The sequence below is a fragment of the Nicotiana attenuata genome, unplaced genomic scaffold (assembly GCF_001879085.1).
Source record: "Nicotiana attenuata strain UT unplaced genomic scaffold, NIATTr2, whole genome shotgun sequence".
Lineage (NCBI taxonomy): Eukaryota > Viridiplantae > Streptophyta > Magnoliopsida > Solanales > Solanaceae > Nicotiana > Nicotiana attenuata.
Genome location: NW_017673964.1, coordinates 78,811 through 97,590, shown reverse-complemented (window position 1 = coordinate 97,590; position 18,780 = coordinate 78,811). Strand labels below are relative to the sequence as shown.

Sequence of the window (18,780 nt, the reverse complement as noted above, 5' to 3'; positions counted from 1 at the left end):
TACTCAAAAATCCAATCTTAGTCAATTCTTTCAACTTAAAGCTTCCGAAATGAGAATTCTCTCTCCAAATCAACTCCAAACTTCCCGGAATTCAATTCCGATCATGCGTACAAGTCATAATACCTGAAGTGAAGCTACTCAAGGCCTCAAACCGCTGAACGACGCGCTAGAGCTCAAAAGGACCGGTTGGATCGTTACACATAAGCTGTCTTTTCAACTCAATTTCAAAAAATCATATTGCGATTCATTTATGGCAATGACAATGATTAAAGTTACTCTCATAGATTTACTATTAAAATTTTTTATCTAATTACCATCATGCGCGTGAAGATTATAATTTCTAAATTTTAATTTTGAATTTTGTATTTAACTTTTTTTTTCGTTGCAATAGTTATTTATTTACATAATTCATTTTTTCTTAAGAGGCAAAATGAGACAAATTAATATGTGAAAGTTACTTGAGAAGTGCTGCTTATCAAGTATTCAAGTGATTCAAAAACCATAACCAAGTTAAAACCTTACTCCTTTAGTAATTGGTGTACGTATTTTCCGATTCTATGCAAATCTTGCTACGAATTTATACTGTATTCTTAAATTAGATGGTAATGGAACTTATTAGTTGATTTTTCTTTTACATTTCTATTTATAAGTTTCTAATTTTATTTTTGTCTATGATAGTAGTTCATGGGTCGTGTCTATTTTTGTCATTATTATCTATCTATCTATATCTATCAACAATCAACAATATATTAAAAGCATGAACCTCTTTAATTAAAAGTCAGATTATTATTTTACCCTTATCTTAATATACGAAATTACCCTTTTGTTCAAAAATCCCTTTTTTTAAGAAGACCCTCAGATTAACTCCCGACTGAACAGACACAACCTCGGCGATAGGCGCCTTCTCTCTCAAAGAACGATCAACTTCCCCCAACAGTTGCACCTATTGACTTTGTACTCTTTAAAATCCAAACTCGATGGCAATTTTCTCTCAATCTTTTCTTTTCTCTACTAAAGCAACAGATATGGAATCTGAACTCTCCTTCACCAAATTCTTATCTATTTCAATTAGTCTTTTTCTACTCATAGTTTTTCACATGCTCCTTGCTTATCAGATCTCTGGCACCAATACTATTTCATCCAACCGATATTTATCTCTCGCAAAAACAATTTGTAAGTATCATGGTTTTGTTTTCCTAATGATTTTTGTGTCAATCATTTTTCACAGAGAAGCGCATGTTCGAAGAGTTGCACACCAGCTTCCTAAAGAGTTGCACACCATGGCAATTTTAACTTTCTTCTCTTCAGAAATTAGAACCCCCATGGCAATTTTCTTTCACTCTTCACTTAAACCAACAGCAAAATAGAAAAAGAAAAGAAGCAAAAAAGAAAACAAACGCTGCACAGAAAATTTAAATCAAAACTATACGCTTACTTGAAGGGATGTAACCCTTCACATATTCTAAATTTTGAGACCAAAGGAAGCACGAAAACAAAATCAAATGACTCTTCCGTAGACCACCAAATAAAGGCAAGAACAACGTCACACCACCATAATCATACAGGTACACATATGCTAATTCTACCAATGTATATGTTTCTTTACTCTATGTGAAGGTAATCTGACAAACCGAAAGCAATATTTCAAATCGATTTTGGTCGGCCTTTCTAAACTTGTTTCTAATTTCAATTAGGATAATTCTCTCTAATTAGTCTACAAATCGTTATGGTCTGTGATTACTACTTAGACTTTTGTTGATTATTAGATTGTTAATTTCATTGTTTGGTTTTCGTTTTGTTGTCGATTAGTGAATCTTTAGCCTTCATGCATTAACGTGTTGTGAATTGTTTATGACAAAGCACAGTGCTGGAGCATTCATGCCATAATAATTAATAAAATCTTCTTATTTTCCGTCAAAACAATGTTGAACTTTTCACTAAATAACTATAGATTCTTAAGGAGGCACAGAGACCTTCACATTCTAGCAATAAGCCTAGAGTCTGAATTATATTAGGCGATTTGCGTCTTTATCTTCAAGCACGTCATGTTTTATACAATTTTCATTACGTTTTTCTGAGTTTTTAGCTAAAATTGTCCCTTATCTTTGGGTATAGGTCTACCTTTGTCCTTTGTTATTCAATAATGTTTTAGCTGTATTAAATTATGTTACTACACTGTTCTTTCTTCATTTTTGTTTACATCCTGGGCAACCTTATTTTTCCCATAAAAGGGCTATGGTGTTTTGTAGTCTTTGTATTCAATTCATCACATATTGTACTGAAAGTTTTTGTCTTTATCTTTACTTATCTTACAAAATGAGGAAAAAATTGAAAGTCTGTCTTTTTCTGCAAAAAAAAAAAAAAAATAGGTTTTCCATATTGCACGGTAAGTTCTGAATTACAATGCTTTTGTGTCAAATATGACGTTACCATACTATATGCATTATCTCCGGACTATGTGTTTGATTCATCAACTATTAAATCTTAAAAGTTTATGCGTTTAGCTTATTAAAGCATATACATAGTTGTTTGTGTTTTTAATTTGAAATATTAATAAACAGTCACAACCATTACATTCACAACTGTGTACTTGATCGTTACTCTAGGCTATTTTACGATTGTGTTCCACTAATCAATTCAGGTAAGGGTTATTCGCATTAGTGTCTATTAAAAATAGCAGTCAGTCTTGGTAGAACATACACTACACTTCTGTGGAATGTTCCTCTGATATTTTTTGGGTCATTCTTTTCGCATCCGAAATCTGAAAATTAATATCATTCTCTTACCACCCACTACATTTTCTTGTTCATAGATTTAATAGTAACAAAAGAGTGCAGATTTACTGAAATGTTCAGAATGAATGCGCTTGGGAAATAAAATAAAGTACCAAGACACAATAAAATAATTAATCTTCAACTGTATGCAGAATTGTATAGCTTTAATTAAGAATGGTACTACAGACTACTTATCAAAATTTCACTTGAATTTCTTTTGTGGGTGAAGGAAGAGGGTCAAATGAATGGATTGATGATGGCAATGAGAACAATATGCAGGTGGAGGAGGGCATGAAAGTGACTGAATCTTATGCGATGCCCACTGTTGAAGATTCTATATGAACTATGACATGTTTCGAGGCAATGATGCTGGCCGATACAGGTACCGCCCATACTTTATGCTCACAAATAGTGCTTATTAATAGAGTAATTTATTTTACACCCTAACATATAGTGTCATGGCTTGGTAAATATTTCTGATAATCAGCTTGTTGCTTGCAGAATTTAAAGCTATATGGTGGACCATATAGCTCCTGAAACATATTGTAGACGCATTTACTGAGATAGAACCTCACTTGGTAAGTGGAAGATACTTGCTATTCTAATAATTTTAACTTCTTGAAAGTACTCTTGTGTAATTGATTTCCAAGTGAAGTGCCTATGCAATTCAAAAGGGTTGAATGGAAGAAAAACTTAATTAGTAAGCCGTTAATCTTTAGATCTATTAGTTTCTCTTATTCAACATATGATGATGGTCTTCTTTTGAGCTAAACAGTTGTACTTCATTTAAAGAGATGACCTTTGTGATTTTGGATATGCTCGGCTCTATTATAAGAGTGTTCAACTTGATGTATATTGTAGAGATACTTGGGCTAAATGAATGCTTGGTCAACCTTCTGTATTTCCTTTACCACACAGAACATTGATTCTTAATTTGCAAGGTGAATTGGAATACTTTGTTGATAACATCAATATGGACATACGGGTTTTACTCCTCAAACCTATTGGTTTCTTAATTTTTTTAAATTCTTGTGTGTATTTCTTGCCAAGTGAGCATTGAATTTCTTGAAAGAATGGTCTTTAGTTGAATTTCTTGTACTTTATTCTTTCGTGTATTATTATTTACTCAGATATTTGTTTTAATAATACTGATATTATTATATAAAATGTGTACTCCATAACTCTGTATACACGTGCAGTGCACGTGCCGAGAAACTAGTTATTATAAAAATGGGAGCCCTTAAAGTCAAAAGTTATATGTTAATAATTAAGTAGCATTTAGTACATGACTTGCATACTTGGTGTCACTAAGGACACTTTGATTTCCTACGCTTGCTAGAGTATTGCAAGCTTCATAAGATAGAAATTTCACAAAAACATAGTGTTCTAGTAGTTCCCTCTCCACAATACATTTTACATAAGATGGAGGTTCAACAAAAAAATTTTGCCTTCCGTTTGATCAGCAGCCTTCTTAGCCATTTGATGAGCTATACTATTCCCTTGCCTGAATGCGTGCTGGAAGGTTATCTCCTTCTACTGGTGCATTAACAACCTGCATTCATTAACAATTTCACCATATAATCTATTGCCCTATTGGAATGATTGAATTACCTCCACGGAATCTGTCTCTATCTCAAGAGGAACATTCCCCATTCTTGTGATGAAAGCCCACTACCCAATGTCCATTGGCATTCCTGAATACAACTCCCAGGCCACATTTTTGTGTACAACTGTTAAAACTAGCATCAATATTTAGTTTAAACCATCGTTGGTGGTTTGTGCCAGCCAATTTTGATAGGAATTTTTTGAGGAGTGTATATACTTTTTTCAGTGAGGAGTTTGTATTCAGTAGCCTTTTCAATAATATAATCACCATTAATAGGAATTTCGGTGTTGTTTTGATTGTTATTATTCCTATTTAACCAAATGTACCATATAGCAAAAGGAAAGAAAGAGTCCCAATTTATAAAATTATTTTTTATTGGGTAGTCAAAAGCTTTTAGTTGAATAAGCCCGTTTTCATCTTGAGTTTTATAGTAATGCTGTCACCCAAGACTGTCCCAGAAAAAATTTGAGGCTTTGCAATTAAAGAAGATGAGAGTTATAGATTCCTCTTCTTCACATTTGCATATAGGGCAATTTGGATCGATGTTTAAGCCAATCTTAGCTAGGTATTTTATACAAGGTATCCTATTATGGAGACATTACCATAAGAAGAATTTGATTTTATTTTGCTTCTATAAACCCAATTCTTCCATGTCTAAAGTTCCATTTTAATATTCACTTCGGACCTTCATCTTTGCGTCCCTCGGTTGAGATTTATAAATTTCTCGAGGCCAATCAGACTACGCAGTTAATCATATCAGTTTTCCAGCAAAAATTTTATTTCGCTTCATCATTATTTCGGATCTGAATCAACAAAAGCCATTTGTAAAGATCTTTCGCGTCTCTTAAAGCTAGGAACAATGGAACTTGGGCCCTTACCAAGATAGGCCAAGGATATCACTTAGCACGACGAGTTAAGCTAATACGCTATGGCTAAGTTACTATATTTACGTGCACATAATTTTCTATTTTATCTTACTGCAAGATTGTGGCCATTTTGTTAACTTAAAATCATACTATTTGATTCTTTCATTTAAAGACAATTATTTTGATCAAACTTTCTGGAGAGAATGGTATGTTCAATTTTTGTTGTCTATGTTTGTATACGGTCAAAATCGAGTTATCCCTTTTGTATGACTAATCGAGACCAGGACATGCTAGGCCAAGGTTCAGCCTCGTGCTATATCGAACCATGATGCAAAGTTACATTGCCGAGCTCGTGACCCAGAGACCGATCAAGTCGAGATCGACCAAGATCGAAATCGAGCAAGATAGAGATCGAGCAAGATTGAGGGAAGCTTACCGAGCCAAATAACGGAGAGCCAAAATATCTGCAATCGGGTGAGGATCACGGTGGAAATCCTGGCACGTATCAAGAAGAGGCCTCATAGAGAATTGTACCAATAGTAGGACTCCCTTACTATATATAGGGGGTCCGATCATTTGTAAAAGACATCATATCCACGCAATACAAAGCAATATACTGTCATATTCTAACTTTCATTATCTTGTTATTATGTTCATAAGCTAGTTGAAACATCTTTTAGTTCATAGGTGACTGAACTCGAGGGTCAAGGCTATTCAATTTGTGTGGTTTGCATTTACTCTTTTATCGTCAATTTCAATATTAATTTATTCTCCTTAATTTGTACCAAGTTAGAACACGTATCCTTAAAACCGCGTATAAATTCAATTGTTATCCGATTTTAGGGTAAACAGTTTGGCGCCCACCGTGGGTCTAAGGATAATAGTATTACCTGGTACAAACTTTCGTGACACACACTATTTTACACTTGTTCTTTTAAGTGTCTTTGATTACATGACTAAAAAATGTCGAACTCTCAGTCAGTACCCCTACACAATGACAATGATTTTGGCCATCACGGTAAAAATGATAACATAGCACCAGAGAACAATGTACCCCTGGTTGGCCTCGGTGGAGTCCAGCTGTAGATCCAATCGACGTTACATATAGCCATCAACGGAAATTTGGCCATCGATCCCTAAGGCAGAGTCCGCAGGGATGCTCGATCAGCCGCTTAGAGTGCACGTGGCGGTGAAGATGGCGGGATCAGCCTGCGGGTGATCTTCGAAATGTTGCAGATTCAGCAGACAGCAATAGCCCGGCTCCAAAGCCAGAATCACACACCAAGCAGGGTCGAACTCGAGCCATCCCAGGAAATTATACACTGGGTCGAATCGGTTTCAAGGAAATCGAGCGAGAAAGAATCGAAGACCAATCCTGCTATCATGAAGATGCTCGAAGAACTAACAAAGTGAATCGTGTCAGGGGAAAAGAAGAATAGTGAAAAATGACAAGAAGGTGGAAACTTATATTTCCAGGGTCGATTAGATCTCAGGGGCACCGCCAATATTGTAGGGACTGGATTCCAAAAAGTTCGTAGAAAAATCTTTCCCCCCGAGTGTGGCTCTAAAGCTAATCCCCAAGAAGTTCTGCATGCCCAAGATTCCTAAATATAATTGGACAACCGATCCGAACGAGCACGTCACCTCTTACACGTGTGCTATCAAAGGGAATGACCTAGAGGATGATGAGATTGAAACTATCCTGCTAAATAAATTCAGAGAGACCTTGTCGAAGGGTGCTATGATATGGTACCATAATTTACCGCCTAATTTTGTTGACTCGTTTGCTATGCTTGCAGATTATTTCGTAAAGGCACACAGGTGGGGCCATCAAGGTCAAAACCAGGAAGTCGGACCTTTTCAAGGTAGGGCAGAAGGACAACGAGTTGCTCGGAGAATTCGTATCTCGATTCCAAATGGAATGGATGGACTTGCCACCGGTTGCCGACTATTGGGTTGTTCAAGCCTTCACTCAAGGTCTCAACGTTCGACGTTCAGTGGCTTCACAGTAGTTAAAGCAGAATTTGATAGAATACCTAGTTGTCACTTGGGCCGATGTGCACAATCGGTATCAATCTAAGATCAGGGTCGAGGACAATCAACTTGGGGCTTCTTCTGGGTTCGTTTATCCTATCAGACTCGTCGATAGAATCAAGAGGGATATTCACCGAGAACCAAGGTCGAATAGAGATCGATATCAACCATATAATGGAGATCGTAGGTGTGATGATCCAAAAGGTCATCTTATGTTTTAGAACTCGATTCCGTGTTTCGAAGCCTTCAAAACCTCATTTTATTCTTCCTCGATTTGCGTGCGCGGTTCGGGCGTATTTCCGGAATGCTTTTATGTGGAAAGTTGAGAAAATAATAATTTTTACCTTTAAAAAGTTAATTTAGTTGACTTCGATCAATATTTTGAGCAAACGGACCCGGACACATGTTATGACAGTCCCGGTGACTCCGTATCAAAATATGGGACCTGGGCGTATTCCCGTAATCGAATTCTGAGGTCCCTAGCCCGAGAAATGAATTTTTGTTAAAAATTGTAAGTTTGAAAATCTAAAGGTTTAAAAAATTTGATTAATGTTTGATCTCGTTGGTATCGGGCCCGTATTTTGGTTCCGGAGCCCGGTACAGGTTTAATATAATATTTAAACCATGTCTGTGAAATTTGGTGGAAATCGGAGTTGATTTGACGTGATTCGGGCGTCCGGTTGAGAAAAGAGGAATTTCAAAGTGTTCTTAAGAATTTCATGTGATTTGGTGCTAAATTCGTAATTCTAGGTGTTATTTTCGCGATTTGATCGCACGAGCAAGTTCGTATGATATTTTAAGACTTGTGTGCATGTTTGGTTTGGAGCTCCGAGGGCTCGGGTGAGTTTTGGATAGGCTACAGGGTGTTTTGAACTTAGGGTGAGATTTGGTATTGTGGAACTAAGTGTTGAAGTAAAACTTGTTGTTATCCTTTCTATCTTCCTATTATTGTTGTCTCTTATTTTGGTGAGGTAGAGTGATAAAGCACGAAGGGTGATGCCGTGTACATTTCTATGATTTATATGGTGAGGAAGAGTGATAAAGCACGAAGGATGATGCCATGCACGTTTATATTATTTATATGGTGAGGTTGAGTGATAAAGCACGAATGGTGATGTCGTGTACGTTTCTATTATTTATATGGTGAGGTTGAGTGATAAAGCACGAAGGGTGATGCCGTGCACATTTCTACTATTGATTATTTGGTGAGGTTGAAAGTAAAATCACGAAGGGTGATGTCGTGCATTTTTTGTTTGCTGTGTTTACTTGTTATTACCGGTTCAAGGTGTACTAGCTGTTTAAACTCCTCTTTTGCTGTAATTCTTTATCTTGCAACCCCCTTAGCATGTTTCCCCTCCCGTTAATTTCTACTTAGCTTCTATTAGTTGTATTCTGTTAGTATATTATTTAATTGCACAGGTTTATGTATGTGTCTCGTCCTGGCACGTCACTACTTTGCCGAGGTTAGGCTCGACACTTACCAGTACATGGGGTCGGTTGTACTAATACTCTACTCTGCACTTACTGTGCAAATTTTGGTACCGGACCGTGTTGACCCGAGTTGAGTTGCTGCCTTTAGTCCAACAGGAGACCCAAGGTAGATCTGCCGGCGTTCGCGGACCCTGGAGTCCCCTTCCAGTATTCTAGTTTTTTGTTTTCTTTTAATTCGAGAACAGTTGTATTTTCTTTCAGCCAGTATTTGTAGTGAGTCTTAGATGTTCATGAATTGTGACACCAAATTTTAGGTAGTCGTGTATAAGTACTTGGATTATTATGAAATTCCGCACTCCTTTAAATCTGTTTTGGTCTAATTGCCGTTATTTACTGCATTGGTTAGTGGTTAGCGTATTAAATCTTTATCTGTTGGCTTGCCTAGCATCTGAAAAGTTAAGCGTCATCACAATCCCGATGGTGGGAAATCCGGTTCGTGACAACTTGGTATCACGCTTAGTAGAGTTTGAGGGATCGGTACGGAGACGTCTGTGCTTATTCCCCAGAGGCTATAGAGTTTTAGGAACAAACTCACTTCTATTCTTCTCTGTCGTGCGATTTGATCTCTCAATGCTAATTGAACTCTCTACTCTTGTTCTTTCGCAGATGGCGAGAACACGTACCGCTTCTTCAGTTGAGCAGCAGCCAGAGCCCCCACTGGCAGCTCCTACGAGGGGCAAAGGTCGATGCCGAGGCCGTGCCAGAGGCTGAGGCAAGGGCAGGGCTCAGCCTAGAGCTCGAGCAGCAGCACCAGCGGCGGAGCCTCGGGTGGAGTTTGATGATGAGGTTCTGGCCCAGACTGTTTCTACCGGACCAGCTCAGGTTCCAGAGGGGTTCATAGACACCCAAGTGCTTTAGGATGCTTTGGTCCGTATAGTGGGCCTTATGGAGAGTGTTGCTCAGACCAGCACATTTCCTGTAGCACCAGCCGTCTCAGGCTGGAGGAGGAGCCCAGACTCCCGGTACTCACACTCCGGAGCAAATGGCTCCCCAGTTTCAGACTCTAGCAGCCTAGCCAATAGGGGTAGTTCCACTGGGTGTTGCAGCACAGACCGGCGATGGATCAGTTATGTCTTCAGAGGCTTTGTGGAGAGTGGATATTTTTACTAAGCTTTTCACCACTCACTATGGCGGTACATCATCAGAGGATCCCCAAGACTATCTGGACAATTGTCACGAGGTATTACGGAACATGGGGATAGTGGAGACCAATGGGGTCGACTTTGCTGCTTTTGTTTGTCAGGTTCCGCCAAGAAATGGTGGAGGGATTTTTGTTTGGCCAAACCGGCTAGGTCGCCAGCTCTTACTTGGGACCAGTTCTCTCGGCTATTTCTTGATAAGTATCTTCGTCTCACTCAGAGAGAGGACTACCAGAGGTAGTTCGAGCGTCTGCAACAAGGTTCTATGATTGTCACTCAGTATGAGACTCGATTTATTGATTTGGCACGTCATGCTCTTCTTATACTCCCCAACAAGAGAGAGAGGGTGAGGAGGTTTATTGAGGGAATTGCTCAGCCTATCAGATTGCAGATGGCTAAGGAGACTAGGAGTGAGATTTCTTCTAGGATGCGGCCAATGTGGCCAGGCGAGTTGAGATGGTTTTAGCTCAGGGGAGTGGTCAGGGGTCGGACAAGAGACCTCATCACTCCGGTAGATTCAATGGGGCCTCATCTGGAGGCCGGGGTACTTTTGGTAGAGGCCATCCTCCTAGGCCGTTTCATTCAGCACTTCAGGCTTCTCACGGTGCTTCAGGTGGTTGTGGCCCTCATGTGCAGTATTCCGATCAGCTAGCCTACAGTGCACCGCCAGCTCCTATCAGTGCACCTCAGCTCCAGAGTTTTCAGGGTGGTTACTCAGGCCGCCAGGGCCAGTTTCAGGGTTATCAGCCACAACAGCCGAAGTCTTGTTATACTTGTGGCAATTCGAGGCACATTTCTAGGTATTGCCCTCGAGCATCGAGCGGTACTCAGCATCAGGGTTCTCGTGCCATGGTTCTTGCACCGGGTGTTCACCGCCCGCTCAGCCAGTTAGACGTAGAGGTCAGACAGCTAGAGGTGGAGGTAGAGGTATTAGAGGTGGAGGTCAGGCCGCTAGAGGTAGAGGCCAACCAACAGGAGGCCGTCCCAAAGATATGATTCAGGGTGGTGGGGCCCAGCCCCGATGTTGTTCTATCCCGGCCAGGCCGAAGGCTGAGTCATCCGATGCTATTATCACAGGTACTGTTTCAGTTTGCAGTAGAGATGCTTCAGTTCTATTTGATCCAGGGTCTACATACTCCTATGTGTCATCTTACTTTGCTTCATATTTGGTTGTGCCTCGTGATTCTTTGAGTGCTCCCGTGTATGTGTCCACGCCGGTGGGGGATTCTATTGTTGTAGATCGTGTCTATCGGTCGTGTGTAGTCATTATTGGGGGTCTTGAGACTAGTGTACATCTCCTACTTCTCCATATGGTTGATTTTGATGTCATTTTGGGGATGGATTGGTTGTCACCTTATCATGCTATATTGGACTATCACGCCAAGACAGTGACCATAGCCTTGCCGGGGTTGCCTAGATTAGAGTTGAGAGGGACTCCTGGTCATTCTACCCGCAATGTTATCTCTTATATGAAGGCTCGGCATATGGTCGGGAAGGGGTATTTGGCTTATTTGGCTTATGTTCGTGATTCTAGTGCGGAGGTTCCTTCCATGGACTCCGTACCAGTTGTTCGGGAGTTTCTAGAGGTATTTCCTGCAGACCTGCCGGGGATGCCACCCGACAGGGATATTGACTTTTGCATTGATTTGTCTCCGGACACTCGCCCCATTTCTATTCCGTCATACCGCATGGCCCCTCCAGAGTTGAAAGAATTTAAGGAGCAGTTGCAAGATTTGCTTGATAAAGGCTTTATTAGACCCAGTGTCTCGCCTTGGGGTGCGCCGGTGTTGTTTGTAAAGAAGAAAGATGGGTCAATAAGGATGTGCATAGACTATCGGCAGTTGAAAAAAAGTCACCATCAAGAACAAGTATCAGTTGCCGAAGATTGATGACTTATTTGATCAACTTCATGGTGCTAAAGTGTTTTAAAAGATCGATTTGAGGTCTGGTTACCATCAGTTGAGGATTAGGGCATCCGACGTCCCTAAGATGGCTTTTCGAACTCAGTATGGGCATTATGAATTTCTAATTATGTCATTTGGGCTGACAAATGCCCTAGTAGCATTTATGGATTTGATGAACTGGGTTTTCAAGCCCTATCTAGATTCTTTCGTGATTGTTTTTATTGATGATATCTTGATCTACTCCCGTAGTCAAGAGGAGCATGAGCAACATCTTCGGACCATTCTTCAGACTCTAAGAGACAGCCAATTATATGCTAAGTTTTCCAAATGCGTGTTTTGGTTGGGTTTAGTTGCTTTCTTGGGTCATGTTGTATCAGCAGAAAGTATTCAGGTGGATCCTAAGAAGATTAAGGCAATCAAGGATTGTCCTAGACCCGCATCAGCTACAGAGATCCGGAGTTTCGTGGGATTGGCGAGTTATTAACGTCGGTTTGTGGAGGGGTTTTCATCTATAGCAGCCCCAATGACTAGGTTGACCCAGAAGGGTGCCTCGTTTAGATGGTCAGACGAGTGCGAAGCGAGCTTTCATAAGCTCAAGACAGCTTTGACTACGGCAAAGCTCAGGTCGCAAATGCGACATCTGCAGCTGTGTAAAAGGGACTTAGACAAGATTTTAGATTCATTTCCCAAATTTTAAAAACCTAAACCTCAAGAGGCGATTTTCCAAAGGTCATCTCTTCCCAAAATCATAGGTAAATGATTCTTAACTCATTTCTTTCAATCTTTCACTTCTTATAACAAAATTTCAACCTAGAATCTAGGATTTTCATGGTGGAATTGGGGTTTTGTGGGTAGAAACTAGGGATTTCTTGGGGATTTAGACCTCAAATTGAGGTCGGATTCCAAAACAAATTGTATATCCGGGATCGGGGGTGAATGGGTAATCGGATTTTGGTCCGAATTTCAAGTTTGGACCAAGCGAGCCCAGGTGTTGACTTTTTTCAAAATGGCCTAAATTGAATTCCTTGCAATCGTGGGTAGTTCCTAAGGCTTAAATTGAATTGTTTGGTTGGTAATTTGCTAGATTCTATTGGTCCGGAGGCTCGTGAGAAGGGAAAAATGGTGTTTGATCTTTGAGTTAGCCGTGGGAGCGAGGTAAGTGTTGTGGCTAACCTTAGCTTGAGGGATTAGGTGTTATTTGCTTACTTGTTACGTGTTTGGATATTGAGTACAACGTATAGGTGAGGTGACGAGTACCTATACGTTGTTGTTGAGTCATAGCATGTGAGTGAGTCTTATTCTTGTAGATGTCGTATATTTTGATCATACTGTCCATTTTTAGACTAGCTATTTGAAGTGTTGAGTAATTTCATATCATGTTTTATTGAGGTTGGTATTGGTTGAACATTTACTCAAAGTTGAGATTTGGTATTGTGGAACTAAGTGTTGAAGTAAGACTTGTTGTTATCCTTTCTATCTCCCTATTATTGTTGTCTCTTGTTTTGGTGAGGTAGAGTGATAAAGCACGAAGGGTGATGCCGTGTACGTTTCTATTATTTATATGGTGAGGAAGAGTGAAAAGCACGAAGGGTGATGCCGTGCACGTTTCTATTATTTATATGGTGAGGTTGAGTGATAAATCACGAAGGGTGATGCCATGTATGTTTCTATTATTTATATGGTGAGGTTGAGTGATAAAGCACGAAGGGTGATGTCGTGCACGTTTCTATTATTGATTATTTGGTGTGGTTGAGAGTAAAAGTACGAAGGGTGATGCCATGCATTTTCCGTTTTTTGTGTTTACTTGTTATTATCGGTTCAAGGTGTACTAGTTGTTTAAATTCCTCTTTTGCTATGATTTTTTATCTTGCAACCCCCTTAGCATGTTTCCCCTCCCGTTAATTTCTACTTAGCTTCTATTAGTTGTATTGTGCTAGTATATTGTTTAGTTGCACAGGTTTATGTATGTGTCTCGTCCTAGCCTCATCACTACTTCACCGAGGTTAGGTCGGCACTTCCAGTACATGGGGTCGGTTGTATTGATATTGCGCTCTGCACTTTCTGTGCAGATTTCGGTACCGGACCGTGTTTGACCCGAGTTGAGATGCTGCATTCAGTCTAACAGGACACCCAAGGTAGATCTGCCGGTCGCAGACCCTAGAGTCCCCTTCTAGTTATTCTTGTTTTATGTTTTCTTTTAATTCGAGAACAATTGTATTTTCTTTCAACCAGTATTTGTAGTGACTCTTAGATGTTCGTGAATTGTGACACCAGATTTTGGTTAGTCGTGTATAAGTACTTGGGTTATTATGAAATTTCGCACTCCTTTAAATCTGTTTTGGTTTAATTGCTGTTATTTACTGCATTGATTAGTGGTTAGCATATTAAATCTTTACCTGTTGGCTTGCCTAACATCTGAAAAGTTAGGCGCCATCACGATCCCGACGGTGGAAAATCCGGGTCATGACAGTAAGAGCAGGGGATCTGGGCGAAACTCTGCACGAAATGAAGAAGAAATGATCGAGGTTCAAGCTCATGGGGACTCATGAGCAAGAACGGCTTCGATAGATCTATCGGTCCCAAAGAGGCACCACGATTATCGGAATACAACTTTAATGTTGATGTGGCTGCTATCGTATCGGCTATCGGGCTTATCAAAGAAACCAAGTGGCCTCGACCTTTGCAAACTTATCCAACACAAAGGATCCCAACCAAATATGCACACATGGCCACAGGACGGAGGATTATTGACAATTAAGGGAATAAGTAGCCTGGTTGTTCAACAACGGTCACCTTCGAGAGATTCTGAGTGACCAAGCTAAGAATCACTTCAGAAACAGGGACTCCAATAAACAAAATGAACAAGACGAACCCCAGCACGTCATCCATATGATCATCGGAGGGGTCGATGTTCCTCAAGGTCCGATGATGAAACGCACCAAAGTGTCAATCACAAGGGAAAAACGGACTCAAGATTACCTGCCAGAAGGGACATTAACTTTTAACGACGAGGATGCAGAAGGAATCATGCAACCCCATAATGATGCATTGGTAATTTCTATATTTATGAATAAAACTCGAGTTAAACATGTGCTAATTGATCCACGTAGCTCGGCCAACATCATTCGATCAAGGGTGGTAGAACAACTCGGTCTGCTAGACCAGATCGTACCTGCAGCCCGAGTGCTAAACGGATTCAACATGGCTTGCAAAACTACTAAGGGAGAAATAAGATTGCCGGTAAACGTAGCCGCTACCACCTAGGAGACCAAGTTTTATGTAATCGAGGGGGACATGAGATACAACGCCCCTGTTCGAAAGACCATGGATCCACAACATGAGGGTCGTGCCCTCGATCCTTCACCAGGTATTAAAATTTCCAACACGAGATGGGATAAAGATGGTTTACGGGGAACAACCCGCTACAAATGAGATGTTTGGCTCGATGAAGTAATTCCAATATCAACACTCTCATCGACAAAGGACTTAGGTTTGAAAGCGAAACAGGAAGCCAAATAGCAATCATCGATGCCAGCCTCGACCCAAATGGACAAGGAAGGGATTGACGAAGACGACGACTACAGGGTTCCTCGATCCTTTATCGCCCCCGATGATTCCGATGCTACACATCAATGGTCAAAGAGCTGGAGCAGGTCGTGATGATCGAACATCTGCCCGATCGAAAGGTATACCTAGGCACAGTATTAACTCTCGAGCTCAGGAAAAAACTCGTTCAATTTCTTTCAGCTAATATGGATTCTTTTGCTTGGTCCCATCTCGCTATGACAAGGATCGCACCGGAGATCACTACTCACAAACTGAGCTTGGACCCGAAGTTCCGTCCGGTAAAACAGAAAAGGAGACCCCAGTCTGAGATCAAGCATACCTTCATCAAGGACGAGGTAACTAAACTCCTTAAAATAGGGTCCATCCGGGAGGTCAAATAATCGGAATGATTAGCAAATGTAGTAGTAGTTCCTAAGAAAGGGAACAAACTAAGAATGTGTGTAGATTATAAAGATTTAAATAAGGCATGCCCCAAAGATTCTTTCCCCTTGCCTAACATCGATTGCATGATCGATGACATGGCCGGCCACGAGATTCTCAATTTTCTCTATGCCTATTTCGGGTACAACTAAATATAGATGAACCCGGGTGACCAAGAAAAAACATCTTTCATCACTAAGTATGGCACATACTGCTATAACGTAATGCCATTTGGATTTAAAAATGCCCGTGCCACTTACCAACGACTAGTAAACCGAATGTTCGAAGAACAAATAGGAAAAACCATGGAAGTTTATATTGACTCTATGTCAGTCAAGTCCCTGCGAGCAAAAGACCATTTAAAGCATTTGCAGGAAACCTTCAGTATATTGAAGAAATACAACATGAAGCTGAATCCAGAAAAGTGTGCGTTCGGGGTCGAGTCAGGTAAATTTCTCGGATTCATGGTATCCAATCGAGGGATCGAGATCAACCCCGACAAGATCAAAGCTATCGAGGATATCACGGTAGTGGATAATGTAAAGATTGTACAAAGGCTAACCGGGCGCATTACAGCCCTGGGGCGATTCATCTCGAGGTCGTCCGATAAAAGCCATCGATTTTTCTCGTTGCTGAAAAAGAAAAACAACTTTTCATGGACCCCAGAATGCCAACGGGCTTTAGAGGAACTTAAGCGATACTTATCGAGCCCGCCATTGCTTCACATGCCGAGGGCGGACGAATGACTATACTTGTATCTAGCGGCACTGGAAATAGCGATAAGTGGAATCCTAGCCCGGGAAGAACAAGGGCAATTTCCAATTTATTAGTTTAGTAGGACCTTAGGTGAGGCTGAAACTAGATATCCTCACCTAGAAAAATTGGCACTCGCCTTGCTAAGTGCCTCTAGGAAATTGAAACCATATTTTCAATACCATCCTATATGTGTTGTGACAACCTACCCTTTACGAAATATATTGCATAAACCCACGACAGGCCAAAGGGGTTGTAGAAATCAGCGGGTACAATATTGAATATCAATCCTGAATAGCCGTCAAATCTCAACTTTTGGCAGGTTTCGTGGCTGACTTTACGCCGGCCCTAATACCCGAAGTCGAAAGAGAGTTGTTGATAAGCTCAGGAACATCTTCGGGAATCTAGACCCTCTTTACGGACAGTGCCTCGAACGTAAAAGGTGGCGTACTGAAGCCACCCACAGGAAATATAGTTAGACAATCTATTAGAACTGTAAAATTGACTAACAACGAGGCCAAATATGAGGCCATGATTGCAGGACTCGAATTGGCCAAAGTCTTGGGGGCGGTGATCGAAGCTAAGTGTGACTCCCTCCTTGTAGTGAACCAAGTTAACGGAATGTTCGAAGTCAGAGAAGAACGAATGCAAAGATACCTAGACAAGTTATAGGTAACATTACATCAGTTCAAAGAGTGGACTTTGTAACCCGTGCCTCGAGATCAAAATAGTGATGTCGATGCCCTCGCGAACTTAGGATCATCGATCGAAGATGACGAGCTCAACTCGGGGGCAGTCGTGCAACTCATGAGGTCGTTAGTAGAAGAAGGTCACGCCGAAATAAACTCTAAGAGCTTGACTTGGGATAGGAGAAATAAATACATAGAATATTTGAAGACCGGGAAACTTCCCTCAGATCCAAAGGAATCGAGGGCCCTACGCACAAAGGAAGCCCGATTTAGCTTGTCCGAAGACAGAACCTCACTCAGGAGAATGTTCGATGGTCCGCTAGCAATATTTCTGGGATCGGAAGATACCGAGTACGTTTGGAGGGAAGTTCACGAAGGCACATGCGGGAACCACTCAGGCGCCGAATCATTGGTTCGAAAGGTAATCAGAGCCGGCTATTACTGGGTCAATATGGATAAAGATGTGAAGGAGTTCGTGCAAAAATGTGATAAGTGCCAAAGACATGCTTCGATGATTCATCAACCTAGGGTGCTGCTGCATTCGATTTTATTGCCGTGGCCGTTCATGAAGTGGGGGATGGATATCACCGGCCCCCTTCCATCGGCACCGGGTAAGGCTCAATTTGTCTTATTTGTGATTGACTATTTCTAAGTAGGTTGAAGCACAGGCATACGAGAAGACCAGGGAGAAGGAAGTCATCGACTTCATTTGGGACCACATCATATGTCGGTTCGGGATACCATCCAAAATTGCATGTGACAATAGAAAACAGTTTATCGGCAGTAAATTGACCAAATTTCTTGAAGACCATAAGATCAAAAGGATCTTGTCAACACCTTATCACCCTAGTGGGAACGAACAAGCCAAATTGACCAACAAAACCATAATCCAAAACCTTAAGAAAAGGTTAACTGACGATAAGGAAAAAATGGAGAGAGATCCTGCCCAAAGTTCTTTGGGCATATTGCACAACTTCGAAGTCCAGTACCGGGGCTACCCCGTTCTCATTGGTTTATGGTGCCGAAGCTCTAATATCGGTCAAAGTCAGGGAGCCGAGTATCAGATTCCGATATGCAACAAAGGAATCGAATGACGAGGCCATGAATATGAGCCTGGAGCTATTGGATGAAAGGCGTTAAGCTTTCTTTTGTTCTATTGGCCACCTAGAAGCAACGGATCGAAAGGTATTACAATCAAAGGGCCAACTTTTGATACTTCAATGTCGGGGACTTAGTACTAAGGAAGGTCACATTAAACACCTAGAATCCAAACAAAGGGAAATTGGGTCCGAAGTGGGAAGGGCCATACCAGATTCTCGAGATCACATGGAAAGGATCCTATAATCTCAGAATGATAAACAGAGAACAACACCGAACAATTGGAACGTAACTCATCTTAAACGATATTACTGTTGAGGTACGACCCCATTTTAATTCTTTCTATTTTTGGACTAACACTTGCAGTGATCGACAAAGAGCGGCACGAAGCCTTTAGGTCATAAAGCACGCGTTGAACTCTTTTTACCATGAACCATTT

General features: G+C 40.9%; 1 long non-coding RNA gene across 2 annotated transcripts; it reads left to right on the top strand.

The window, feature by feature from the left end:
- The first annotated feature begins 1,060 nt into the window (after window positions 1–1,060).
- LOC109217720 lies at window positions 1,061–5,769 on the top strand. Of its 2 annotated transcripts, XR_002066680.1 has the most exons (4): window positions 1,061–1,565; window positions 3,004–3,156; window positions 3,276–3,352; window positions 5,541–5,769. It is a non-coding gene; the product is annotated as an uncharacterized LOC109217720 (long non-coding RNA). The 2 variants fall into 2 exon arrangements; XR_002066679.1 differs by lacking the exon at window positions 5,541–5,769 and having other exon boundaries at window positions 3,276–3,754.
- The last annotated feature ends 13,011 nt before the right edge of the window (window positions 5,770–18,780 follow it).